This window comes from Phyllobates terribilis, unplaced genomic scaffold (genome assembly GCF_046119375.1).
Source record: "Phyllobates terribilis strain yellow unplaced genomic scaffold, ASM4611937v1 Scaffold_94__1_contigs__length_6153435, whole genome shotgun sequence".
NCBI classification, from domain to species: domain Eukaryota; kingdom Metazoa; phylum Chordata; class Amphibia; order Anura; family Dendrobatidae; genus Phyllobates; species Phyllobates terribilis.
The window spans coordinates 3,323,373-3,346,733 of NW_027362854.1; the positions used below are offsets into that span (position 1 = coordinate 3,323,373).

Sequence of the window (23,361 nt, forward strand, 5' to 3'; positions counted from 1 at the left end):
CTGCTGGAACACTGACTTCTTTCATTTAATGCCTGCAGACTATAAAAGAGAACCCAACCCAAAAAGTTTGGTTGATTAGTCTGTGGCATTCTGTTAAACTGTTGCTTATGGCGGTCTCTGTGAGCTTCTCAGCGACATTCAGCCAGCCAGGTATCCTGCCTGCAGTAGATGGAATGTGGCAATGGAACGCTGGCTGCGCGTGTCATAATAGGCTCTGGGCCTTTATATACCTGTGCACAGCAGCAGCCACCTTCAGTCTGCTGCTGGACAGCCAGCAGCAGCAGCAGCAGGAGAGGTATGTAATCAGGAGCCCTCCTGCTAAGGGTAGACAGCTGCTCGTTCCACCCCACCCCCCGCCTTAATTGGTTCTCCTCCCTTCCAACGGTGTTGAGGCGGGTGGGAACAGCAGGGGGTGAAGGTGCTGTGTTTAAAGAGGTGGAGTTATGCAGATCTAAAACACGTGGATTGCAGCAGCAGCAAGCCGAAAAGTGCAGGCATGTAAGGGATCTAGAGGTTGACAACATGTCTTCTTAACGGGAGTCCAGGAGCTCATCTCCACAAATGGACTTTTCAGGATCCTTGGGTGGCTCCGTAGTTTGAAACCAATTCTGGTTATCGCTTCTCGGCCTTTTGGCTAAGATCAAGTGTAGTATCTGTTCTTATCAGTTTAATATCTGATACGTCCCCTATCTGGGGACCATATATTAAATGGATTTTTAGAACAGGGAGATGGAAAACGAGCTTGCTCTGTCCACTCCACGCATTGACCTGGTATTGCAGTATCTCCAGGACCGGTGCACCCCTTCTTTAATCCAGTTTCTAAAATCAGAAAGAATTGATTTCAATGTTTTTTGTTCATTTTGCTTGTTTGTCGGATTTGGGGATGGACTCTTTGGCTTTGCTTTTCTTCTCCTCATTGGATTTTTCATGTTCAAAGTTGCAGAAGCCAGATTACAAGCTCATTTTGGTTCAACTTCAGCAACTGTGCATTGCATTGCCATGTAATGTGATGCAATGCTATCTTTCTAGCTCTCCCTTTTTACTTCCTTTTGGATAAACAGACATATTAGGCAAGCATTTTGGAGCTTTCACCTAAATAACTACAGGTGGTGAGATAAGCTGCACAATATAATTGACCTTTCAGTATATTGTTGCACACACACCATCTATTTAGCAAATGCCCTTGTTATCAACAGCAGCCTTTTAAACTCACCTGAGCTAACAGGTATGTGCGCTGGTTACTCTGCTGCGCTTAAAATTTCTTTTTTGGTTTGCTACAATGCCTTTTCTGAAACGTTGTCTCCTTCTGCTGGAACACTGACTTCTTTCATTTAATGCCTGCAGACTATAAAAGAGAACCCAACCCAAAAAGTTTGGTTGATTAGTCTGTGGCATTCTGTTAAACTGTTGCTTATGGCGGTCTCTGTGAGCTTCTCAGCGACATTCAGCCAGCCAGGTATCCTGCCTGCAGTAGATGGAATGTGGCAATGGAACGCTGGCTGCGCGTGTCATAATAGGCTCTGAGCCTTTATATACCTGTGCACAGCAGCAGCCACCTTCAGTCTGCTGCTGGACAGCCAGCAGCAGCAGCAGCAGGAGAGGTATGTAATCAGGAGCCCTCCTGCTAAGGGTAGACAGCTGCTCGTTCCACCCCACCCCCCGCCTTAATTGGTTCTCCTCCCTTCCAACGGTGTTGAGGCGGGTGGGAACAGCAGGGGGTGAAGGTGCTGTGTTTAAAGAGGTGGAGTTATGCAGATCTAAAACGCGTGAATTGCAGCAGCAGCAAGCCGAAAAGTGCAGGCATGTAAGGGATCTAGAGGTTGACAACATGTCTTCTTAACGGGAGTCCAGGAGCTCATCTCCACAAATGGACTTTTCAGGATCCTTGGGTGGCTCCGTAGTTTGAAACCAATTCTGGTTATCGCTTCTCGGCCTTTTGGCTAAGATCAAGTGTAGTATCTGTTCTTATCAGTTTAATATCTGATACGTCCCCTATCTGGGGACCATATATTAAATGGATTTTTAGAACAGGGAGATGGAAAAAGAGCTTGCTCTGTCCACTCCACGCATTGACCTGGTATTGCAGTATCTCCAGGACCGGTGCACCCCTTCTTTAATGCAGTTTCTAAAATCAGAAAGAATTGAATTCAATGTTTTTTGTTCATTTTGCTTGTTTGTCGGATTTGGGGATGGACTCTTTGGCTTTGCTTTTCTTCTCCTCATTGGATTTTTCATGTTCAAAGTTGCAGAAGCCAGATTACAAGCTCATTTTGGTTCAACTTCAGCAACTGTGCATTGCATTGCCATGTAATGTGATGCAATGCTATCTTTCTAGCTCTCCCTTTTTACTTCCTTTTGGATAAACAGACATATTAGGCAAGCATTTTAGAGCTTTCACCTAAATAACTACAGGTGGTGAGATAAGCTGCACAATATAATTGACCTTTCAGTATATTGTTGCACACACACCATCTATTTAGCAAATGCCCTTGTTATCAACAGCAGCCTTTTAAACTCACCTGAGCTAACAGGTATGTGCGCTGGTTACTCTGCTGCGCTTAAAATTTCTTTTTTGGTTTGCTACAATGCCTTTTCTGAAACGTTGTCTCCTTCTGCTGGAACACTGACTTCTTTCATTTAATGCCTGCAGACTATAAAAGAGAACCCAACCCAAAAAGTTTGGTTGATTAGTCTGTGGCATTCTGTTAAACTGTTGCTTATGGCGGTCTCTGTGAGCTTCTCAGCGACATTCAGCCAGCCAGGTATCCTGCCTGCAGTAGATGGAATGTGGCAATGGAACGCTGGCTGCGCGTGTCATAATAGGCTCTGAGCCTTTATATACCTGTGCACAGCAGCAGCCACCTTCAGTCTGCTGCTGGACAGCCAGCAGCAGCAGCAGCAGGAGAGGTATGTAATCAGGAGCCCTCCTGCTAAGGGTAGACAGCTGCTCGTTCCACCCCACCCCCCGCCTTAATTGGTTCTCCTCCCTTCCAACGGTGTTGAGGCGGGTGGGAACAGCAGGGGGTGAAGGTGCTGTGTTTAAAGAGGTGGAGTTATGCAGATCTAAAACGCGTGGATTGCAGCAGCAGCAAGCCGAAAAGTGCAGGCATGTAAGGGATCTAGAGGTTGACAACATGTCTTCTTAACGGGAGTCCAGGAGCTCATCTCCACAAATGGACTTTTCAGGATCCTTGGGTGGCTCCGTAGTTTGAAACCAATTCTGGTTATCGCTTCTCGGCCTTTTGGCTAAGATCAAGTGTAGTATCTGTTCTTATCAGTTTAATATCTGATACGTCCCCTATCTGGGGACCATATATTAAATGGATTTTTAGAACAGGGAGATGGAAAAAGAGCTTGCTCTGTCCACTCCACGCATTGACCTGGTATTGCAGTATCTCCAGGACCGGTGCACCCCTTCTTTAATGCAGTTTCTAAAATCAGAAAGAATTGAATTCAATGTTTTTTGTTCATTTTGCTTGTTTGTCGGATTTGGGGATGGACTCTTTGGCTTTGCTTTTCTTCTCCTCATTGGATTTTTCATGTTCAAAGTTGCAGAAGCCAGATTACAAGCTCATTTTGGTTCAACTTCAGCAACTGTGCATTGCATTGCCATGTAATGTGATGCAATGCTATCTTTCTAGCTCTCCCTTTTTACTTCCTTTTGGATAAACAGACATATTAGGCAAGCATTTTGGAGCTTTCACCTAAATAACTACAGGTGGTGAGATAAGCTGCACAATATAATTGACCTTTCAGTATATTGTTGCACACACACCATCTATTTAGCAAATGCCCTTGTTATCAACAGCAGCCTTTTAAACTCACCTGAGCTAACAGGTATGTGCGCTGGTTACTCTGCTGCGCTTAAAATTTCTTTTTTGGTTTGCTACAATGCCTTTTCTGAAACGTTGTCTCCTTCTGCTGGAACACTGACTTCTTTCATTTAATGCCTGCAGACTATAAAAGAGAACCCAACCCAAAAAGTTTGGTTGATTAGTCTGTGGCATTCTGTTAAACTGTTGCTTATGGCGGTCTCTGTGAGCTTCTCAGCGACATTCAGCCAGCCAGGTATCCTGCCTGCAGTAGATGGAATGCGGCAATGGAACGCTGGCTGCGCGTGTCATAATAGGCTCTGAGCCTTTATATACCTGTGCACAGCAGCAGCCACCTTCAGTCTGCTGCTGGACAGCCAGCAGCAGCAGCAGCAGGAGAGGTATGTAATCAGGAGCCCTCCTGCTAAGGGTAGACAGCTGCTCGTTCCACCCCACCCCCCGCCTTAATTGGTTCTCCTCCCTTCCAACGGTGTTGAGGCGGGTGGGAACAGCAGGGGGTGAAGGTGCTGTGTTTAAAGAGGTGGAGTTATGCAGATCTAAAACGCGTGGATTGCAGCAGCAGCAAGCCGAAAAGTGCAGGCATGTAAGGGATCTAGAGGTTGACAACATGTCTTCTTAACGGGAGTCCAGGAGCTCATCTCCACAAATGGACTTTTCAGGATCCTTGGGTGGCTCCGTAGTTTGAAACCAATTCTGGTTATCGCTTCTCGGCCTTTTGGCTAAGATCAAGTGTAGTATCTGTTCTTATCAGTTTAATATCTGATACGTCCCCTATCTGGGGACCATATATTAAATGGATTTTTAGAACAGGGAGATGGAAAAAGAGCTTGCTCTGTCCACTCCACGCATTGACCTGGTATTGCAGTATCTCCAGGACCGGTGCACCCCTTCTTTAATGCAGTTTCTAAAATCAGAAAGAATTGAATTCAATGTTTTTTGTTCATTTTGCTTGTTTGTCGGATTTGGGGATGGACTCTTTGGCTTTGCTTTTCTTCTCCTCATTGGATTTTTCATGTTCAAAGTTGCAGAAGCCAGATTACAAGCTCATTTTGGTTCAACTTCAGCAACTGTGCATTGCATTGCCATGTAATGTGATGCAATGCTATCTTTCTAGCTCTCCCTTTTTACTTCCTTTTGGATAAACAGACATATTAGGCAAGCATTTTGGAGCTTTCACCTAAATAACTACAGGTGGTGAGATAAGCTGCACAATATAATTGACCTTTCAGTATATTGTTGCACACACACCATCTATTTAGCAAATGCCCTTGTTATCAACAGCAGCCTTTTAAACTCACCTGAGCTAACAGGTATGTGCGCTGGTTACTCTGCTGCGCTTAAAATTTCTTTTTTGGTTTGCTACAATGCCTTTTCTGAAACGTTGTCTCCTTCTGCTGGAACACTGACTTCTTTCATTTAATGCCTGCAGACTATAAAAGAGAACCCAACCCAAAAAGTTTGGTTGATTAGTCTGTGGCATTCTGTTAAACTGTTGCTTATGGCGGTCTCTGTGAGCTTCTCAGCGACATTCAGCCAGCCAGGTATCCTGCCTGCAGTAGATGGAATGTGGCAATGGAACGCTGGCTGCGCGTGTCATAATAGGCTCTGAGCCTTTATATACCTGTGCACAGCAGCAGCCACCTTCAGTCTGCTGCTGGACAGCCAGCAGCAGCAGCAGCAGGAGAGGTATGTAATCAGGAGCCCTCCTGCTAAGGGTAGACAGCTGCTCGTTCCACCCCACCCCCCGCCTTAATTGGTTCTCCTCCCTTCCAACGGTGTTGAGGCGGGTGGGAACAGCAGGGGGTGAAGGTGCTGTGTTTAAAGAGGTGGAGTTATGCAGATTTAAAACGCGTGGATTGCAGCAGCAGCAAGCCGAAAAGTGCAGGCATGTAAGGGATCTAGAGGTTGACAACATGTCTTCTTAACGGGAGTCCAGGAGCTCATCTCCACAAATGGACTTTTCAGGATCCTTGGGTGGCTCCGTAGTTTGAAACCAATTCTGGTTATCGCTTCTCGGCCTTTTGGCTAAGATCAAGTGTAGTATCTGTTCTTATCAGTTTAATATCTGATACGTCCCCTATCTGGGGACCATATATTAAATGGATTTTTAGAACAGGGAGATGGAAAAAGAGCTTGCTCTGTCCACTCCACGCATTGACCTGGTATTGCAGTATCTCCAGGACCGGTGCACCCCTTCTTTAATGCAGTTTCTAAAATCAGAAAGAATTGAATTCAATGTTTTTTGTTCATTTTGCTTGTTTGTCGGATTTGGGGATGGACTCTTTGGCTTTGCTTTTCTTCTCCTCATTGGATTTTTCATGTTCAAAGTTGCAGAAGCCAGATTACAAGCTCATTTTGGTTCAACTTCAGCAACTGTGCATTGCATTGCCATGTAATGTGATGCAATGCTATCTTTCTAGCTCTCCCTTTTTACTTCCTTTTGGATAAACAGACATATTAGGCAAGCATTTTGGAGCTTTCACCTAAATAACTACAGGTGGTGAGATAAGCTGCACAATATAATTGACCTTTCAGTATATTGTTGCACACACACCATCTATTTAGCAAATGCCCTTGTTATCAACAGCAGCCTTTTAAACTCACCTGAGCTAACAGGTATGTGCGCTGGTTACTCTGCTGCGCTTAAAATTTCTTTTTTGGTTTGCTACAATGCCTTTTCTGAAACGTTGTCTCCTTCTGCTGGAACACTGACTTTTTTCATTTAATGCCTGCAGACTATAAAAGAGAACCCAACCCAAAAAGTTTGGTTGATTAGTCTGTGGCATTCTGTTAAACTGTTGCTTATGGCGGTCTCTGTGAGCTTCTCAGCGACATTCAGCCAGCCAGGTATCCTGCCTGCAGTAGATGGAATGTGGCAATGGAACGCTGGCTGCGCGTGTCATAATAGGCTCTGAGCCTTTATATACCTGTGCACAGCAGCAGCCACCTTCAGTCTGCTGCTGGACAGCCAGCAGCAGCAGCAGGAGAGGTATGTAATCAGGAGCCCTCCTGCTAAGGGTAGACAGCTGCTCGTTCCACCCCACCCCCCGCCTTAATTGGTTCTCCTCCCTTCCAACGGTGTTGAGGCGGGTGGGAACAGCAGGGGGTGAAGGTGCTGTGTTTAAAGAGGTGGAGTTATGCAGATCTAAAACGCGTGGATTGCAGCAGCAGCAAGCCGAAAAGTGCAGGCATGTAAGGGATCTAGAGGTTGACAACATGTCTTCTTAACGGGAGTCCAGGAGCTCATCTCCACAAATGGACTTTTCAGGATCCTTGGGTGGCTCCGTAGTTTGAAACCAATTCTGGTTATCGCTTCTCGGCCTTTTGGCTAAGATCAAGTGTAGTATCTGTTCTTATCAGTTTAATATCTGATACGTCCCCTATCTGGGGACCATATATTAAATGGATTTTTAGAACAGGGAGATGGAAAAAGAGCTTGCTCTGTCCACTCCACGCATTGACCTGGTATTGCAGTATCTCCAGGACCGGTGCACCCCTTCTTTAATGCAGTTTCTAAAATCAGAAAGAATTGAATTCAATGTTTTTTGTTCATTTTGCTTGTTTGTCGGATTTGGGGATGGACTCTTTGGCTTTGCTTTTCTTCTCCTCATTGGATTTTTCATGTTCAAAGTTGCAGAAGCCAGATTACAAGCTCATTTTGGTTCAACTTCAGCAACTGTGCATTGCATTGCCATGTAATGTGATGCAATGCTATCTTTCTAGCTCTCCCTTTTTACTTCCTTTTGGATAAACAGACATATTAGGCAAGCATTTTGGAGCTTTCACCTAAATAACTACAGGTGGTGAGATAAGCTGCACAATATAATTGACCTTTCAGTATATTGTTGCACACACACCATCTATTTAGCAAATGCCCTTGTTATCAACAGCAGCCTTTTAAACTCACCTGAGCTAACAGGTATGTGCGCAGGTTACTCTGCTGCGCTTAAAATTTCTTTTTTGGTTTGCTACAATGCCTTTTCTGAAACGTTGTCTCCTTCTGCTGGAACACTGACTTCTTTCATTTAATGCCTGCAGACTATAAAAGAGAACCCAACCCAAAAAGTTTGGTTGATTAGTCTGTGGCATTCTGTTAAACTGTTGCTTATGGCGGTCTCTGTGAGCTTCTCAGCGACATTCAGCCAGCCAGGTATCCTGCCTGCAGTAGATGGAATGTGGCAATGGAACGCTGGCTGCGCGTGTCATAATAGGCTCTGAGCCTTTATATACCTGTGCACAGCAGCAGCCACCTTCAGTCTGCTGCTGGACAGCCAGCAGCAGCAGCAGCAGGAGAGGTATGTAATCAGGAGCCCTCCTGCTAAGGGTAGACAGCTGCTCGTTCCACCCCACCCCCCGCCTTAATTGGTTCTCCTCCCTTCCAACGGTGTTGAGGCGGGTGGGAACAGCAGGGGGTGAAGGTGCTGTGTTTAAAGAGGTGGAGTTATGCAGATCTAAAACGCGTGGATTGCAGCAGCAGCAAGCCGAAAAGTGCAGGCATGTAAGGGATCTAGAGGTTGACAACATGTCTTCTTAACGGGAGTCCAGGAGCTCATCTCCACAAATGGACTTTTCAGGATCCTTGGGTGGCTCCGTAGTTTGAAACCAATTCTGGTTATCGCTTCTCGGCCTTTTGGCTAAGATCAAGTGTAGTATCTGTTCTTATCAGTTTAATATCTGATACGTCCCCTATCTGGGGACCATATATTAAATGGATTTTTAGAACAGGGAGATGGAAAAAGAGCTTGCTCTGTCCACTCCACGCATTGACCTGGTATTGCAGTATCTCCAGGACCGGTGCACCCCTTCTTTAATGCAGTTTCTAAAATCAGAAAGAATTGAATTCAATGTTTTTTGTTCATTTTGCTTGTTTGTCGGATTTGGGGATGGACTCTTTGGCTTTGCTTTTCTTCTCCTCATTGGATTTTTCATGTTCAAAGTTGCAGAAGCCAGATTACAAGCTCATTTTGGTTCAACTTCAGCAACTGTGCATTGCATTGCCATGTAATGTGATGCAATGCTATCTTTCTAGCTCTCCCTTTTTACTTCCTTTTGGATAAACAGACATATTAGGCAAGCATTTTGGAGCTTTCACCTAAATAACTACAGGTGGTGAGATAAGCTGCACAATATAATTGACCTTTCAGTATATTGTTGCACACACACCATCTATTTAGCAAATGCCCTTGTTATCAACAGCAGCCTTTTAAACTCACCTGAGCTAACAGGTATGTGCGCTGGTTACTCTGCTGCGCTTAAAATTTCTTTTTTGGTTTGCTACAATGCCTTTTCTGAAACGTTGTCTCCTTCTGCTGGAACACTGACTTCTTTCATTTAATGCCTGCAGACTATAAAAGAGAACCCAACCCAAAAAGTTTGGTTGATTAGTCTGTGGCATTCTGTTAAACTGTTGCTTATGGCGGTCTCTGTGAGCTTCTCAGCGACATTCAGCCAGCCAGGTATCCTGCCTGCAGTAGATGGAATGTGGCAATGGAACGCTGGCTGCGCGTGTCATAATAGGCTCTGAGCCTTTATATACCTGTGCACAGCAGCAGCCACCTTCAGTCTGCTGCTGGACAGCCAGCAGCAGCAGCAGCAGGAGAGGTATGTAATCAGGAGCCCTCCTGCTAAGGGTAGACAGCTGCTCGTTCCACCCCACCCCCCGCCTTAATTGGTTCTCCTCCCTTCCAACGGTGTTGAGGCGGGTGGGAACAGCAGGGGGTGAAGGTGCTGTGTTTAAAGAGGTGGAGTTATGCAGATCTAAAACGCGTGGATTGCAGCAGCAGCAAGCCGAAAAGTGCAGGCATGTAAGGGATCTAGAGGTTGACAACATGTCTTCTTAACGGGAGTCCAGGAGCTCATCTCCACAAATGGACTTTTCAGGATCCTTGGGTGGCTCCGTAGTTTGAAACCAATTCTGGTTATCGCTTCTCGGCCTTTTGGCTAAGATCAAGTGTAGTATCTGTTCTTATCAGTTTAATATCTGATACGTCCCCTATCTGGGGACCATATATTAAATGGATTTTTAGAACAGGGAGATGGAAAAAGAGCTTGCTCTGTCCACTCCACGCATTGACCTGGTATTGCAGTATCTCCAGGACCGGTGCACCCCTTCTTTAATGCAGTTTCTAAAATCAGAAAGAATTGAATTCAATGTTTTTTGTTCATTTTGCTTGTTTGTCGGATTTGGGGATGGACTCTTTGGCTTTGCTTTTCTTCTCCTCATTGGATTTTTCATGTTCAAAGTTGCAGAAGCCAGATTACAAGCTCATTTTGGTTCAACTTCAGCAACTGTGCATTGCATTGCCATGTAATGTGATGCAATGCTATCTTTCTAGCTCTCCCTTTTTACTTCCTTTTGGATAAACAGACATATTAGGCAAGCATTTTGGAGCTTTCACCTAAATAACTACAGGTGGTGAGATAAGCTGCACAATATAATTGACCTTTCAGTATATTGTTGCACACACACCATCTATTTAGCAAATGCCCTTGTTATCAACAGCAGCCTTTTAAACTCACCTGAGCTAACAGGTATGTGCGCTGGTTACTCTGCTGCGCTTAAAATTTCTTTTTTGGTTTGCTACAATGCCTTTTCTGAAACGTTGTCTCCTTCTGCTGGAACACTGACTTCTTTCATTTAATGCCTGCAGACTATAAAAGAGAACCCAACCCAAAAAGTTTGGTTGATTAGTCTGTGGCATTCTGTTAAACTGTTGCTTATGGCGGTCTCTGTGAGCTTCTCAGCGACATTCAGCCAGCCAGGTATCCTGCCTGCAGTAGATGGAATGTGGCAATGGAACGCTGGCTGCGCGTGTCATAATAGGCTCTGAGCCTTTATATACCTGTGCACAGCAGCAGCCACCTTCAGTCTGCTGCTGGACAGCCAGCAGCAGCAGCAGGAGAGGTATGTAATCAGGAGCCCTCCTGCTAAGGGTAGACAGCTGCTCGTTCCACCCCACCCCCCGCCTTAATTGGTTCTCCTCCCTTCCAACGGTGTTGAGGCGGGTGGGAACAGCAGGGGGTGAAGGTGCTGTGTTTAAAGAGGTGGAGTTATGCAGATCTAAAACGCGTGGATTGCAGCAGCAGCAAGCCGAAAAGTGCAGGCATATAAGGGATCTAGAGGTTGACAACATGTCTTCTTAACGGGAGTCCAGGAGCTCATCTCCACAAATGGACTTTTCAGGATCCTTGGGTGGCTCCGTAGTTTGAAACCAATTCTGGTTATCGCTTCTCGGCCTTTTGGCTTCGATCTTACAGCTTGTCTGTTTGGTTGTTGTCTATCTGGGTGCTTCCGGTACCCTCTCTCTCGGCCTGGGGGGATCGTTCCTCTTCGGAGGGACTTCACCCCCCTGCTGCTATAGGGAGAGAGGCTTAGTCCGGGAGCAACGGGAAGTGATCCCCTAAAAAGGCATATGCCTTTTTTTTCTTTCCGTAGTTGGCGTACTTTTTTTGGAAGAGATGCCGGCTGTGCTGTCATATGCATCGGGTGAACCCCGGATGAGAAATACAGTGCGAATTGACGTTTTGGAGAAGTTTCGCTGTGAGAAAAACATCCAGTATGTTTGCAACATCATCCTTCTTGGACTTCTGGGATTTAGTAGAGAGGACATCTTCTGCTTCCAGGACAACGAATCGAAAGGTACCTACACCATCACTTTTAGGAGTCAAGGGTGCTGCCAACAACTGGTCCAGAAAGTGAACGAAAATAGCCACATGGACGAAATGGAAGGTTTGATTTTTTCCTTATTATTTGTTTATGAAGAAGTCCAGATTGTGGTTCACTTCCCTAACCCTTTTGTGGAAGTGCTGGATATTTTGACTTTCTTGCGTCGCTATTGCGATGACGTGTCCTTTTTAGGAAAAATTAAAAATGCAGTTAATTTTTGGTGTGGGAAGCGGAGGTTCCTGGCACGATTAAAGAAGGATCCAACGGGAGTCGGAGGAACACAGCACCCTCCCTCCACCTTCACAATCGGGAAGAGCCGAGGATACCTCTTCTATCAAGGTATGCCCTTGTATTGTAGGAATTGTGGCACAATGGGGCATACCCAAGACGCTTGCCAGGAGAGGAGGGCTGCCCGTTGTAATAATTGCAGCCAGTATGGACACTTGACGAAAGACTGTCCTCACAAGAAACAGTGTAATCTGTGCGGGGAGGATGGACATGTATTCCGGAGTTGCCCCCAGAGAACCAAGGTACGGACATATGCAGAGGCAACTGGGGGTCCCTGGCGAAGACAATCTCTAGCTCGCCCCTCAGTGTCCGTCGGGGAGGATCCCCTTGACAGGACTGAGCTAAGCTCTACTGGCCCCTCTGTAGTGGAGGTGGCAAAGAAGAAGCCCCCGCAAAAAGGGGACTATGGGCGGTCCGTCCAGGGACCGGAGCAGGGATGCTCTTCTGTTCGGGAGGGTGTCTCTGTGTCGATGGCCCCTGAAGATGTGTGTGTTTCTGGTGTGCTGGAGCAGGGTGCCCCCAGTATGTTGGCACTGGTGGGCCCTGCTGCGAAGGCCCCAGATGCTATTCAAGTGTCGAGCCAGCAGGACGCAGTGTGTTTTTCCCTAGGTGACGACCTCGAGAAGAGAGACCATGAGGCAGTAGTGGGAGAAGATTGCACTAGTGACCTACCTGAACCCAGCGGGAAAAAGATGCGTGCGGATGTCTGTCCGGATTCACCGGATGTTTCCTTGGGTGTCGGTGATTTGTGGCTGCAGGGAGCAGGAGCTGGATACCCGGTCACTGCCTCGGATCCAATGAACATTTCCTTTTCCCCGGAGTCAGGGATCTTGGAGGCACTGTTGGATCATAGTCCTGAACAGGTCAAGATGATTCTGGATGACTCCCTCCCACCTTGACTTTAATGCCGTCCATAAAATGCCTCTCACTGAATGTGAGATCTTTAAAGAGCCCTGTTCGCAGGGCTGCTCTTTTTCAATATTTAGAGACTTTAGACTTTGATGTGTGTTTATTGCAGGAATGTGGACTACAACACTCAATTAATTATGACGAGCTTAAAAAGGATTGGAAGTCGGGACCGTCAGTGTGGTCCGGCTCAAATGTGAATAGGTCTGCTGGAGTGGGTTTGCTCTGTCGTGGTAATAACATCGTGTTTTCCTCTGTTACAGAGATTACACCAGGCAGGGCAATGTTAGTACATTTGCATATTAATAATTTTAGTTTTCGCATAATTAATGTGTATGCTCCTCCCGACAAGCAAGAGCGCATCCAATTGTTTGAAATTTTGCCTGTATTTTGTGTTGGGTCTTCTCCCCTCCTGATAGGTGGGGATTTCAACTGCCTTAGTGTCGGCGAACAACGAGTAGGAGGGGACCCTCTCCGTAAGTTGGATAAGTCATGTTTTCTGCTAAAAAATTTTCAAACTGATTTTAAGCTATGCGATGCCTGGAGGTCTCTTTCACCGACGGACCCTGGATTTACATGGTCCGGTCGGGGAGTGGCCTCTAGGATCGATTTTATGTTTTTATCTGTGGATTTTAAGCCGGTGATGTTTGATCTAATGTCTAATTTATTTTCCGATCACAAAATGTTAAAATTACAGTTAGAATACCAAGGAGAGCAGAGAATAAACAAAGGACTGTGGCGTTTGGGGACACATCTGCTGGAGGATCCTCAGATAAGGTCGGATTTTTGTACAGCCTACCAGGAATGGAGACAACATAGGCCTCCTTATATAAAAATGTTGTCTTGGTGGGAAAAGATTAAAAATAAAATTAGGCTTTTTTTTATCACGGCAGGGAGGAAGAAATCAAGACAGAAAAAACAATTTTTCTCAAATCTAAATACTAGGCTGCAGACACTTTATAAATTTAAAGAGATTGGGTTGGAGGTGGAGGAAGACATTGTCAGCCTAAAAGCAGAAATACATACACTTTTGGAGCAGAAGGGGAGAGAGGTTATTTTTAATTCAAAGGTAAAGCAGTTAGAAGAAGATGAAAAATGTACACGCTTCTTTTTTAAAAAAGCAATGGAGAGGAAAGATGCGATTACTTGTTTAGGTGAAGAATCCACTATACAGGGCATGAAGAACGTGGCTTTTGATTTTTACCGATTCCTTTTTAGTGAGAAAAGTGTGGATGATTCCTTTTTACAAGATGCTCTTAATGTCCTAGATTTTAAGTTGAATCAGTCAGATCAGGAGTTTTTAATACGGGATTTTAGCTTAGAGGAACTTTTTAACATTTTTAAAAGTTTTTCAAAGGGCAAAGCTCCGGGAGCAGACGGTCTCCCCGTCGAATTTTATCTGACTTTCTGGGATATTTTAAAGGATGATCTTTTAGCACTTTTTAAGGAGGTTTTTAAGTGTAAACGGTTGCCCAAGGGATGGAGGAGGGGAATAGTGTCCTTGATCTTTAAAAAGAAAGGGGCTCGTGAGGACCTTGCAAATTGGAGGCCTATCACCCTCCTCAACATGGATTATAAAGTATTAGCCAAATTTATTGCATGCCGGCTTAAAATGATAATTGATAAGTTGATACAACCAGAACAAGTTTGTGGTGTACCGGGAAGGAGTATTGCGGAGGTGTTAAATGTCATAAGAGATGCAATATGGTATACTAGGGATCGTGGTCAGAATTTAGCCCTGTTGGCGCTGGACTTTGAGAAGGCGTTCGACAGGGTATCGCACAAGTATCTTTTTAGTGTTTTAAAGAAGATGGCGATCCCGGATTTTATCATGTCTCTAATTAAGATTTTGTATAAAGATTCATATTGTCAAATCTCTGTTAATGGCTTCTTAACAGGTGAAATACCGCTGGAATCCGGAGTGAAGCAGGGCTGCCCTTTGTCCCCGATCCTGTTTATTTGTGCTATGGAGCCTTTATTATGCCAAATTAGGAAAGATAAAGTGATCCGTGGGGTCCCTGTTCCGGGTGGAGGGGGGGCCCAAATTAAAGTCTTCGGGTATATGGACGATGTTACTGCCATCTGCACGGATCCTGCTTCCCTCCGGAGGGTGGTGAGGTGTACCAGTTTTTTTAGTCAGGCTTCAGGTTTTAAGTTGAATTTTAATAAAACTGAGTGTTTGACAATTGGTTCCTGGGATACAGTGGACCTACCAGCAGTCAAAATGAAGTGTGATAAAGTTAAAATTTTGGGCATTACTTTTAATAAAGAAAATGACGGGGTTGTGAGTTGGGGGGAGGTCCAGGAGAAAATGGTGAAGAAACTATCCTTTTGGAATTTGCGTAGTTTGTCAATCGAAGGGAAAGTTCTAATTATTAAGTCTGTATTATTGCCAATGATGTTATATGTTGCAATTGTGTACCCTCCCTCCGACTTAATGCTCAAAAAGCTGACTCGCTGCATGTTTATATTTATTTGGGGCTCGAAGATGGAAAAAGTAAAACGCACAGAAATGTATAAAAGGCATCAAAATGGTGGAAAGGATGTCCCGGATTTGAGCATGTTTTTGTATATAAATTTCTTCTGTTTCTGTTTTAAGCTTCTTAATTCTAACAGTGTTTTTAGTCTGTTTTTAAAATATACTTGTGGTTATGTTTTTAAGAGATGGCTACGGCCATCCTTATCTTCGCCTGTTTTATTATGTCCCCCAAAGCATCTTATCATCTTAGAGAAAGTATGTAGAAATTATAAATTAAGAGACTTGGATACTGATATTCTTCAAGACCGAAGGAAATTGATAACTCATCTGAGAAGGGAAGAAAGAGTATCTGAAGTAATCAACTTTTCCTGGAGCAGATCCAAGCGAGTCTGGAGGAATGTGTTTGGAAAGTTTCTCGCAAATATTCATAAAGACCTTGCCTGGATGTCCGTCCACCAGTGCCTCCCAACTAGAGACTTTCAGCACAGGAGAGGCCTGGCGGCGCGGGCAAAATGTCCTAGAGACTCGTGTGGAAGTGATGAGACGGTTTTACATCTGTTTTGGAACTGTTTTTATGCGCAAGAACTTTGGCGGAGACTGGGGGTGCTTTTGAAATGGGTTTGTGGTCTGAAAGACTTTTGTCACGAATATGTTTTATACGGACTTTTTAATTGCCCAACTTTACATCAAACCAAAATATGCTGGTGTATAATAAATTGTGCAAAAAGTGCTATGTGGAAAGTGAGGAATATTTTGTTGTTCAAACGTGACTGTATTTCCATCAATGATTGTATTAGAATGGTTTTTAGCGAAATGTATATTTATTATTTGAAAGATGTCAAAGATGTGGGTAAACACGAAGCGAATAGAAGATGGTGCTTTTACATGTGGAATACTATTTTGTACTAATAATATCTGTGGAAAGAGCTCTATTAACGCTGTAAATAAGAATAATGTGTTTTTGTACTTTTTTATATCTGAATAAATTTATGTTGAAACCTTATCTGTTCTTATCAGTTTAATATCTGATACGTCCCCTATCTGGGGACCATATATTAAATGGATTTTTAGAACAGGGAGATGGAAAAAGAGCTTGCTCTGTCCACTCCACGCATTGACCTGGTATTGCAGTATCTCCAGGACCGGTGCACCCCTTCTTTAATGCAGTTTCTAAAATCAGAAAGAATTGAATTCAATGTTTTTTGTTCATTTTGCTTGTTTGTCGGATTTGGGGATGGACTCTTTGGCTTTGCTTTTCTTCTCCTCATTGGATTTTTCATGTTCAAAGTTGCAGAAGCCAGATTACAAGCTCATTTTGGTTCAACTTCAGCAACTGTGCATTGCATTGCCATGTAATGTGATGCAATGCTATCTTTCTAGCTCTCCCTTTTTACTTCCTTTTGGATAAACAGACATATTAGGCAAGCATTTTGGAGCTTTCACCTAAATAACTACAGGTGGTGAGATAAGCTGCACAATATAATTGACCTTTCAGTATATTGTTGCACACACACCATCTATTTAGCAAATGCCCTTGTTATCAACAGCAGCCTTTTAAACTCACCTGAGCTAACAGGTATGTGCGCTGGTTACTCTGCTGCGCTTAAAATTTCTTTTTTGGTTTGCTACAATGCCTTTTCTGAAACGTTGTCTCCTTCTGCTGGAACACTGACTTCTTTCATTTAATGCCTGCAGACTATAAAAGAGAACCCAACCCAAAAAGTTTGGTTGATTAGTCTGTGGCATTCTGTTAAACTGTTGCTTATGGCGGTCTCTGTGAGCTTCTCAGTGACATTCAGCCAGCCAGGTATCCTGCCTGCGAGTAGATGGAATGTGGCAATGGAACGCTGGCTGCGCGTGTCATAATAGGCTCTGAGCCTTTATATACCTGTGCACAGCAGCAGCCACCTTCAGTCTGCTGCTGGACAGCCAGCAGCAGCAGCAGCAGGAGAGGTATGTAATCAGGAGCCCTCCTGCTAAGGGTAGACAGCTGCTCGTTCCACCCCACCCCCCGCCTTAATTGGTTCTCCTCCCTTCCAACGGTGTTGAGGCGGGTGGGAACAGCAGGGGGTGAAGGTGCTGTGTTTAAAGAGGTGGAGTTATGCAGATCTAAAACGCGTGGATTGCAGCAGCAGCAAGCCGAAAAGTGCAGGCATGTAAGGGATCTAGAGGTTGACAACATGTCTTCTTAACGGGAGTCCAGGAGCTCATCTCCACAAATGGACTTTTCAGGATCCTTGGGTGGCTCCATAGTTTGAAACCAATTCTGGTTATCGCTTCTCGGCCTTTTGGCTAAGATCAAGTGTAGTATCTGTTCTTATCAGTTTAATATCTGATACGTCCCCTATCTGGGGACCATATATTAAATGGATTTTTAGAACAGGGAGATGGAAAAAGAGCTTGCTCTGTCCACTCCACGCATTGACCTGGTATTGCAGTATCTCCAGGACCGGTGCACCCCTTCTTTAATGCAGTTTCTAAAATCAGAAAGAATTGAATTCAATGTTTTTTGTTCATTTTGCTTGTTTGTCGGATTTGGGGATGGACTCTTTGGCTTTGCTTTTCTTCTCCTCATTGGATTTTTCATGTTCAAAGTTGCAGAAGCCAGATTACAAGCTCATTTTGGTTCAACTTCAGCAACTGTGCATTGCATTGCCATGTAATGTGATGCAATGCTATCTTTCTAGCTCTCCCTTTTTACTTCCTTTTGGATAAACAGACATATTAGGCAAGCATTTTGGAGCTTTCACCTAAATAACTACAGGTGGTGAGATAAGCTGCACAATATAATTGACCTTTCAGTATATTGTTGCACACACACCATCTATTTAGCAAATGCCCTTGTTATCAACAGCAGCCTTTTAAACTCACCTGAGCTAACAGGTATGTGCGCTGGTTACTCTGCTGCGCTTAAAATTTCTTTTTTGGTTTGCTACAATGCCTTTTCTGAAACGTTGTCTCCTTCTGCTGGAACACTGACTTCTTTCATTTAATGCCTGCAGACTATAAAAGAGAACCCAACCCAAAAAGTTTGGTTGATTAGTCTGTGGCATTCTGTTAAACTGTTGCTTATGGCGGTCTCTGTGAGCTTCTCAGCGACATTCAGCCAGCCAGGTATCCTGCCTGCAGTAGATGGAATGTGGCAATGGAACGCTGGCTGCGCGTGTCATAATAGGCTCTGAGCCTTTATATACCTGTGCACAGCAGCAGCCACCTTCAGTCTGCTGCTGGACAGCCAGCAGCAGCAGCAGCAGGAGAGGTATGTAATCAGGAGCCCTCCTGCTAAGGGTAGACAGCTGCTCGTTCCACCCCACCCCCCGCCTTAATTGGTTCTCCTCCCTTCCAACGGTGTTGAGGCGGGTGGGAACAGCAGGGGGTGAAGGTGCTGTGTTTAAAGAGGTGGAGTTATGCAGATCTAAAACGCGTGGATTGCAGCAGCAGCAAGCCGAAAAGTGCAGGCATGTAAGGGATCTAGAGGTTGACAACATGTCTTCTTAACGGGAGTCCAGGAGCTCATCTCCACAAATGGACTTTTCAGGATCCTTGGGTGGCTCCGTAGTTTGAAACCAATTCTGGTTATCGCTTCTCGGCCTTTTGGCTAAGATCAAGTGTAGTATCTGTTCTTATCAGTTTAATATCTGATACGTCCCCTATCTGGGGACCATATATTAAATGGATTTTTAGAACAGGGAGATGGAAAAAGAGCTTGCTCTGTCCACTCCACGCATTGACCTGGTATTGCAGTATCTCCAGGACCGGTGCACCCCTTCTTTAATGCAGTTTCTAAAATCAGAAAGAATTGAATTCAATGTTTTTTGTTCATTTTGCTTGTTTGTCGGATTTGGGGATGGACTCTTTGGCTTTGCTTTTCTTCTCCTCATTGGATTTTTCATGTTCAAAGTTGCAGAAGCCAGATTACAAGCTCATTTTGGTTCAACTTCAGCAACTGTGCATTGCATTGCCATGTAATGTGATGCAATGCTATCTTTCTAGCTCTCCCTTTTTACTTCCTTTTGGATAAACAGACATATTAGGCAAGCATTTTGGAGCTTTCACCTAAATAACTACAGGTGGTGAGATAAGCTGCACAATATAATTGACCTTTCAGTATATTGTTGCACACACACCATCTATTTAGCAAATGCCCTTGTTATCAACAGCAGCCTTTTAAACTCACCTGAGCTAACAGGTATGTGCGCTGGTTACTCTGCTGCGCTTAAAATTTCTTTTTTGGTTTGCTACAATGCCTTTTCTGAAACGTTGTCTCCTTCTGCTGGAACACTGACTTCTTTCATTTAATGCCTGCAGACTATAAAAGAGAACCCAACCCAAAAAGTTTGGTTGATTAGTCTGTGGCATTCTGTTAAACTGTTGCTTATGGCGGTCTCTGTGAGCTTCTCAGCGACATTCAGCCAGCCAGGTATCCTGCCTGCAGTAGATGGAATGTGGCAATGGAACGCTGGCTGCGCGTGTCATAATAGGCTCTGAGCCTTTATATACCTGTGCACAGCAGCAGCCACCTTCAGTCTGCTGCTGGACAGCCAGCAGCAGCAGCAGCAGGAGAGGTATGTAATCAGGAGCCCTCCTGCTAAGGGTAGACAGCTGCTCGTTCCACCCCACCCCCCGCCTTAATTGGTTCTCCTCCCTTCCAACGGTGTTGAGGCGGGTGGGAACAGCAGGGGGTGAAGGTGCTGTGTTTAAAGAGGTGGAGTTATGCAGATCTAAAACGCGTGGATTGCAGCAGCAGCAAGCCGAAAAGTGCAGGCATGTAAGGGATCTAGAGGTTGACAACATGTCTTCTTAACGGGAGTCCAGGAGCTCATCTCCACAAATGGACTTTTCAGGATCCTTGGGTGGCTCCGTAGTTTGAAACCAATTCTGGTTATCGCTTCTCGGCCTTTTGGCTAAGATCAAGTGTAGTATCTGTTCTTATCAGTTTAATATCTGATACGTCCCCTATCTGGGGACCATATATTAAATGGATTTTTAGAACAGGGAGATGGAAAAAGAGCTTGCTCTGTCCACTCCACGCATTGACCTGGTATTGCAGTATCTCCAGGACCGGTGCACCCCTTCTTTAATGCAGTTTCTAAAATCAGAAAGAATTGAATTCAATGTTTTTTGTTCATTTTGCTTGTTTGTCGGATTTGGGGATGGACTCTTTGGCTTTGCTTTTCTTCTCCTCATTGGATTTTTCATGTTCAAAGTTGCAGAAGCCAGATTACAAGCTCATTTTGGTTCAACTTCAGCAACTGTGCATTGCATTGCCATGTAATGTGATGCAATGCTATCTTTCTAGCTCTCCCTTTTTACTTCCTTTTGGATAAACAGACATATTAGGCAAGCATTTTGGAGCTTTCACCTAAATAACTACAGGTGGTGAGATAAGCTGCACAATATAATTGACCTTTCAGTATATTGTTGCACACACACCATCTATTTAGCAAATGCCCTTGTTATCAACAGCAGCCTTTTAAACTCACCTGAGCTAACAGGTATGTGCGCTGGTTACTCTGCTGCGCTTAAAATTTCTTTTTTGGTTCGCTACAATGCCTTTTCTGAAACGTTGTCTCCTTCTGCTGGAACACTGACTTCTTTCATTTAATGCCTGCAGACTATAAAAGAGAACCCAACCCAAAAAGTTTGGTTGATTAGTCTGTGGCATTCTGTTAAACTGTTGCTTATGGCGGTCTCTGTGAGCTTCTCAGCGACATTCAGCCAGCCAGGTATCCTGCCTGCAGTAGATGGAATGTGGCAATGGAACGCTGGCTGCGCGTGTCATAATAGGCTCTGAGCCTTTATATACCTGTGCACAGCAGCAGCCACCTTCAGTCTGCTGCTGGACAGCCAGCAGCAGCAGCAGCAGGAGAGGTATGTAATCAGGAGCCCTCCTGCTAAGGGTAGACAGCTGCTCGTTCCACCCCACCCCCCGCCTTAATTGGTTCTCCTCCCTTCCAACGGTGTTGAGGCGGGTGGGAACAGCAGGGGGTGAAGGTGCTGTGTTTAAAGAGGTGGAGTTATGCAGATCTAAAACGCGTGGATTGCAGCAGCAGCAAGCCGAAAAGTGCAGGCATGTAAGGGATCTAGAGGTTGACAACATGTCTTCTTAACGGGAGTCCAGGAGCTCATCTCCACAAATGGACTTTTCAGGATCCTTGGGTGGCTCCGTAGTTTGAAACCAATTCTGGTTATCGCTTCTCGGCCTTTTGGCTAAGATCAAGTGTAGTATCTGTTCTTATCAGTTTAATATCTGATACGTCCCCTATCTGGGGACCATATATTAAATGGATTTTTAGAACAGGGAGATGGAAAAAGAGCTTGCTCTGTCCACTCCACGCATTGACCTGGTATTGCAGTATCTCCAGGACCGGTGCACCCCTTCTTTAATGCAGTTTCTAAAATCAGAAAGAATTGAATTCAATGTTTTTTGTTCATTTTGCTTGTTTGTCGGATTTGGGGATGGACTCTTTGGCTTTGCTTTTCTTCTCCTCATTGGATTTTTCATGTTCAAAGTTGCAGAAGCCAGATTACAAGCTCATTTTGGTTCAACTTCAGCAACTGTGCATTGCATTGCCATGTAATGTGATGCAATGCTATCTTTCTAGCTCTCCCTTTTTACTTCCTTTTGGATAAACAGACATATTAGGCAAGCATTTTGGAGCTTTCACCTAAATAACTACAGGTGGTGAGATAAGCTGCACAATATAATTGACCTTTCAGTATATTGTTGCACACACACCATCTATTTAGCAAATGCCCTTGTTATCAACAGCAGCCTTTTAAACTCACCTGAGCTAACAGGTATGTGCGCTGGTTACTCTGCTGCGCTTAAAATTTCTTTTTTGGTTCGCTACAATGCCTTTTCTGAAACGTTGTCTCCTTCTGCTGGAACACTGACTTCTTTCATTTAATGCCTGCAGACTATAAAAGAGAACCCAACCCAAAAAGTTTGGTTGATTAGTCTGTGGCATTCTGTTAAACTGTTGCTTATGGCGGTCTCTGTGAGCTTCTCAGCGACATTCAGCCAGCCAGGTATCCTGCCTGCAGTAGATGGAATGTGGCAATGGAACGCTGGCTGCGCGTGTCATAATAGGCTCTGAGCCTTTATATACCTGTGCACAGCAGCAGCCACCTTCAGTCTGCTGCTGGACAGCCAGCAGCAGCAGCAGCAGGAGAGGTATGTAATCAGGAGCCCTCCTGCTAAGGGTAGACAGCTGCTCGTTCCACCCCACCCCCCGCCTTAATTGGTTCTCCTCCCTTCCAACGGTGTTGAGGCGGGTGGGAACAGCAGGGGGTGAAGGTGCTGTGTTTAAAGAGGTGGAGTTATGCAGATCTAAAACGCGTGGATTGCAGCAGCAGCAAGCCGAAAAGTGCAGGCATGTAAGGGATCTAGAGGTTGACAACATGTCTTCTTAACGGGAGTCCAGGAGCTCATCTCCACAAATGGACTTTTCAGGATCCTTGGGTGGCTCCGTAGTTTGAAACCAATTCTGGTTATCGCTTCTCGGCCTTTTGGCTAAGATCAAGTGTAGTATCTGTTCTTATCAGCTTAATATCTGATACGTCCCCTATCTGGGGACCATATATTAAATGGATTTTTAGAACAGGGAGATGGAAAAAGAGCTTGCTCTGTCCACTCCACGCATTGACCTGGTATTGCAGTATCTCCAGGACCGGTGCACCCCTTCTTTAATGCAGTTTCTAAAATCAGAAAGAATTGAATTCAATGTTTTTTGTTCATTTTGCTTGTTTGTCGGATTTGGGGATGGACTCTTTGGCTTTGCTTTTCTTCTCCTCATTGGATTTTTCATGTTCAAAGTTGCAGAAGCCAGATTACAAGCTCATTTTGGTTCAACTTCAGCAACTGTGCATTGCATTGCCATGTAATGTGATGCAATGCTATCTTTCTAGCTCTCCCTTTTTACTTCCTTTTGGATAAACAGACATATTAGGCAAGCATTTTGGAGCTTTCACCTAAATAACTACAGGTGGTGAGATAAGCTGCACAATATAATTGACCTTTCAGTATATTGTTGCACACACACCATCTATTTAGCAAATGCCCTTGTTATCAACAGCAGCCTTTTAAACTCACCTGAGCTAACAGGTATGTGCGCTGGTTACTCTGCTGCGCTTAAAATTTCTTTTTTGGTTTGCTACAATGCCTTTTCTGAAACGTTGTCTCCTTC

At 44.6% G+C, this 23,361-nt stretch overlaps 14 non-coding genes across 14 annotated transcripts; all 14 read left to right on the plus strand.

Annotated features, from left to right (window-relative positions):
• The first annotated feature begins 614 nt into the window (after positions 1-614).
• On the plus strand, positions 615-805 carry LOC141198469 (U2 spliceosomal RNA). Its single transcript, XR_012270419.1, has one exon. It is a non-coding gene; the product is annotated as a U2 spliceosomal RNA (small nuclear RNA).
• A 1,115-nt stretch (positions 806-1,920) lies between these two features.
• LOC141198327 (U2 spliceosomal RNA) lies at positions 1,921-2,111 on the plus strand. Its single transcript, XR_012270279.1, has one exon. It is a non-coding gene; the product is annotated as a U2 spliceosomal RNA (small nuclear RNA).
• A 1,115-nt stretch (positions 2,112-3,226) lies between these two features.
• On the plus strand, positions 3,227-3,417 carry LOC141198328 (U2 spliceosomal RNA). Its single transcript, XR_012270280.1, has one exon. It is a non-coding gene; the product is annotated as a U2 spliceosomal RNA (small nuclear RNA).
• Positions 3,418-4,532: 1,115 nt separating this feature from the next.
• On the plus strand, positions 4,533-4,723 carry LOC141198329 (U2 spliceosomal RNA). The gene has a single exon (XR_012270281.1). It is a non-coding gene; the product is annotated as a U2 spliceosomal RNA (small nuclear RNA).
• Positions 4,724-5,838: 1,115 nt separating this feature from the next.
• Positions 5,839-6,029, plus strand: LOC141198331 (U2 spliceosomal RNA). The gene has a single exon (XR_012270283.1). It is a non-coding gene; the product is annotated as a U2 spliceosomal RNA (small nuclear RNA).
• A 1,112-nt stretch (positions 6,030-7,141) lies between these two features.
• On the plus strand, positions 7,142-7,332 carry LOC141198332 (U2 spliceosomal RNA). The gene has a single exon (XR_012270284.1). It is a non-coding gene; the product is annotated as a U2 spliceosomal RNA (small nuclear RNA).
• A 1,115-nt stretch (positions 7,333-8,447) lies between these two features.
• Positions 8,448-8,638, plus strand: LOC141198333 (U2 spliceosomal RNA). Its single transcript, XR_012270285.1, has one exon. It is a non-coding gene; the product is annotated as a U2 spliceosomal RNA (small nuclear RNA).
• A 1,115-nt stretch (positions 8,639-9,753) lies between these two features.
• Positions 9,754-9,944, plus strand: LOC141198334 (U2 spliceosomal RNA). The gene has a single exon (XR_012270286.1). It is a non-coding gene; the product is annotated as a U2 spliceosomal RNA (small nuclear RNA).
• A 6,201-nt stretch (positions 9,945-16,145) lies between these two features.
• Positions 16,146-16,328, plus strand: LOC141197890 (U2 spliceosomal RNA). The gene has a single exon (XR_012269912.1). It is a non-coding gene; the product is annotated as a U2 spliceosomal RNA (small nuclear RNA).
• A 1,116-nt stretch (positions 16,329-17,444) lies between these two features.
• On the plus strand, positions 17,445-17,635 carry LOC141198335 (U2 spliceosomal RNA). The gene has a single exon (XR_012270287.1). It is a non-coding gene; the product is annotated as a U2 spliceosomal RNA (small nuclear RNA).
• A 1,115-nt stretch (positions 17,636-18,750) lies between these two features.
• On the plus strand, positions 18,751-18,941 carry LOC141198336 (U2 spliceosomal RNA). Its single transcript, XR_012270288.1, has one exon. It is a non-coding gene; the product is annotated as a U2 spliceosomal RNA (small nuclear RNA).
• A 1,115-nt stretch (positions 18,942-20,056) lies between these two features.
• LOC141198337 (U2 spliceosomal RNA) lies at positions 20,057-20,247 on the plus strand. The gene has a single exon (XR_012270289.1). It is a non-coding gene; the product is annotated as a U2 spliceosomal RNA (small nuclear RNA).
• Positions 20,248-21,362: 1,115 nt separating this feature from the next.
• Positions 21,363-21,553, plus strand: LOC141198338 (U2 spliceosomal RNA). The gene has a single exon (XR_012270290.1). It is a non-coding gene; the product is annotated as a U2 spliceosomal RNA (small nuclear RNA).
• Positions 21,554-22,668: 1,115 nt separating this feature from the next.
• Positions 22,669-22,859, plus strand: LOC141198450 (U2 spliceosomal RNA). The gene has a single exon (XR_012270400.1). It is a non-coding gene; the product is annotated as a U2 spliceosomal RNA (small nuclear RNA).
• The last annotated feature ends 502 nt before the right edge of the window (positions 22,860-23,361 follow it).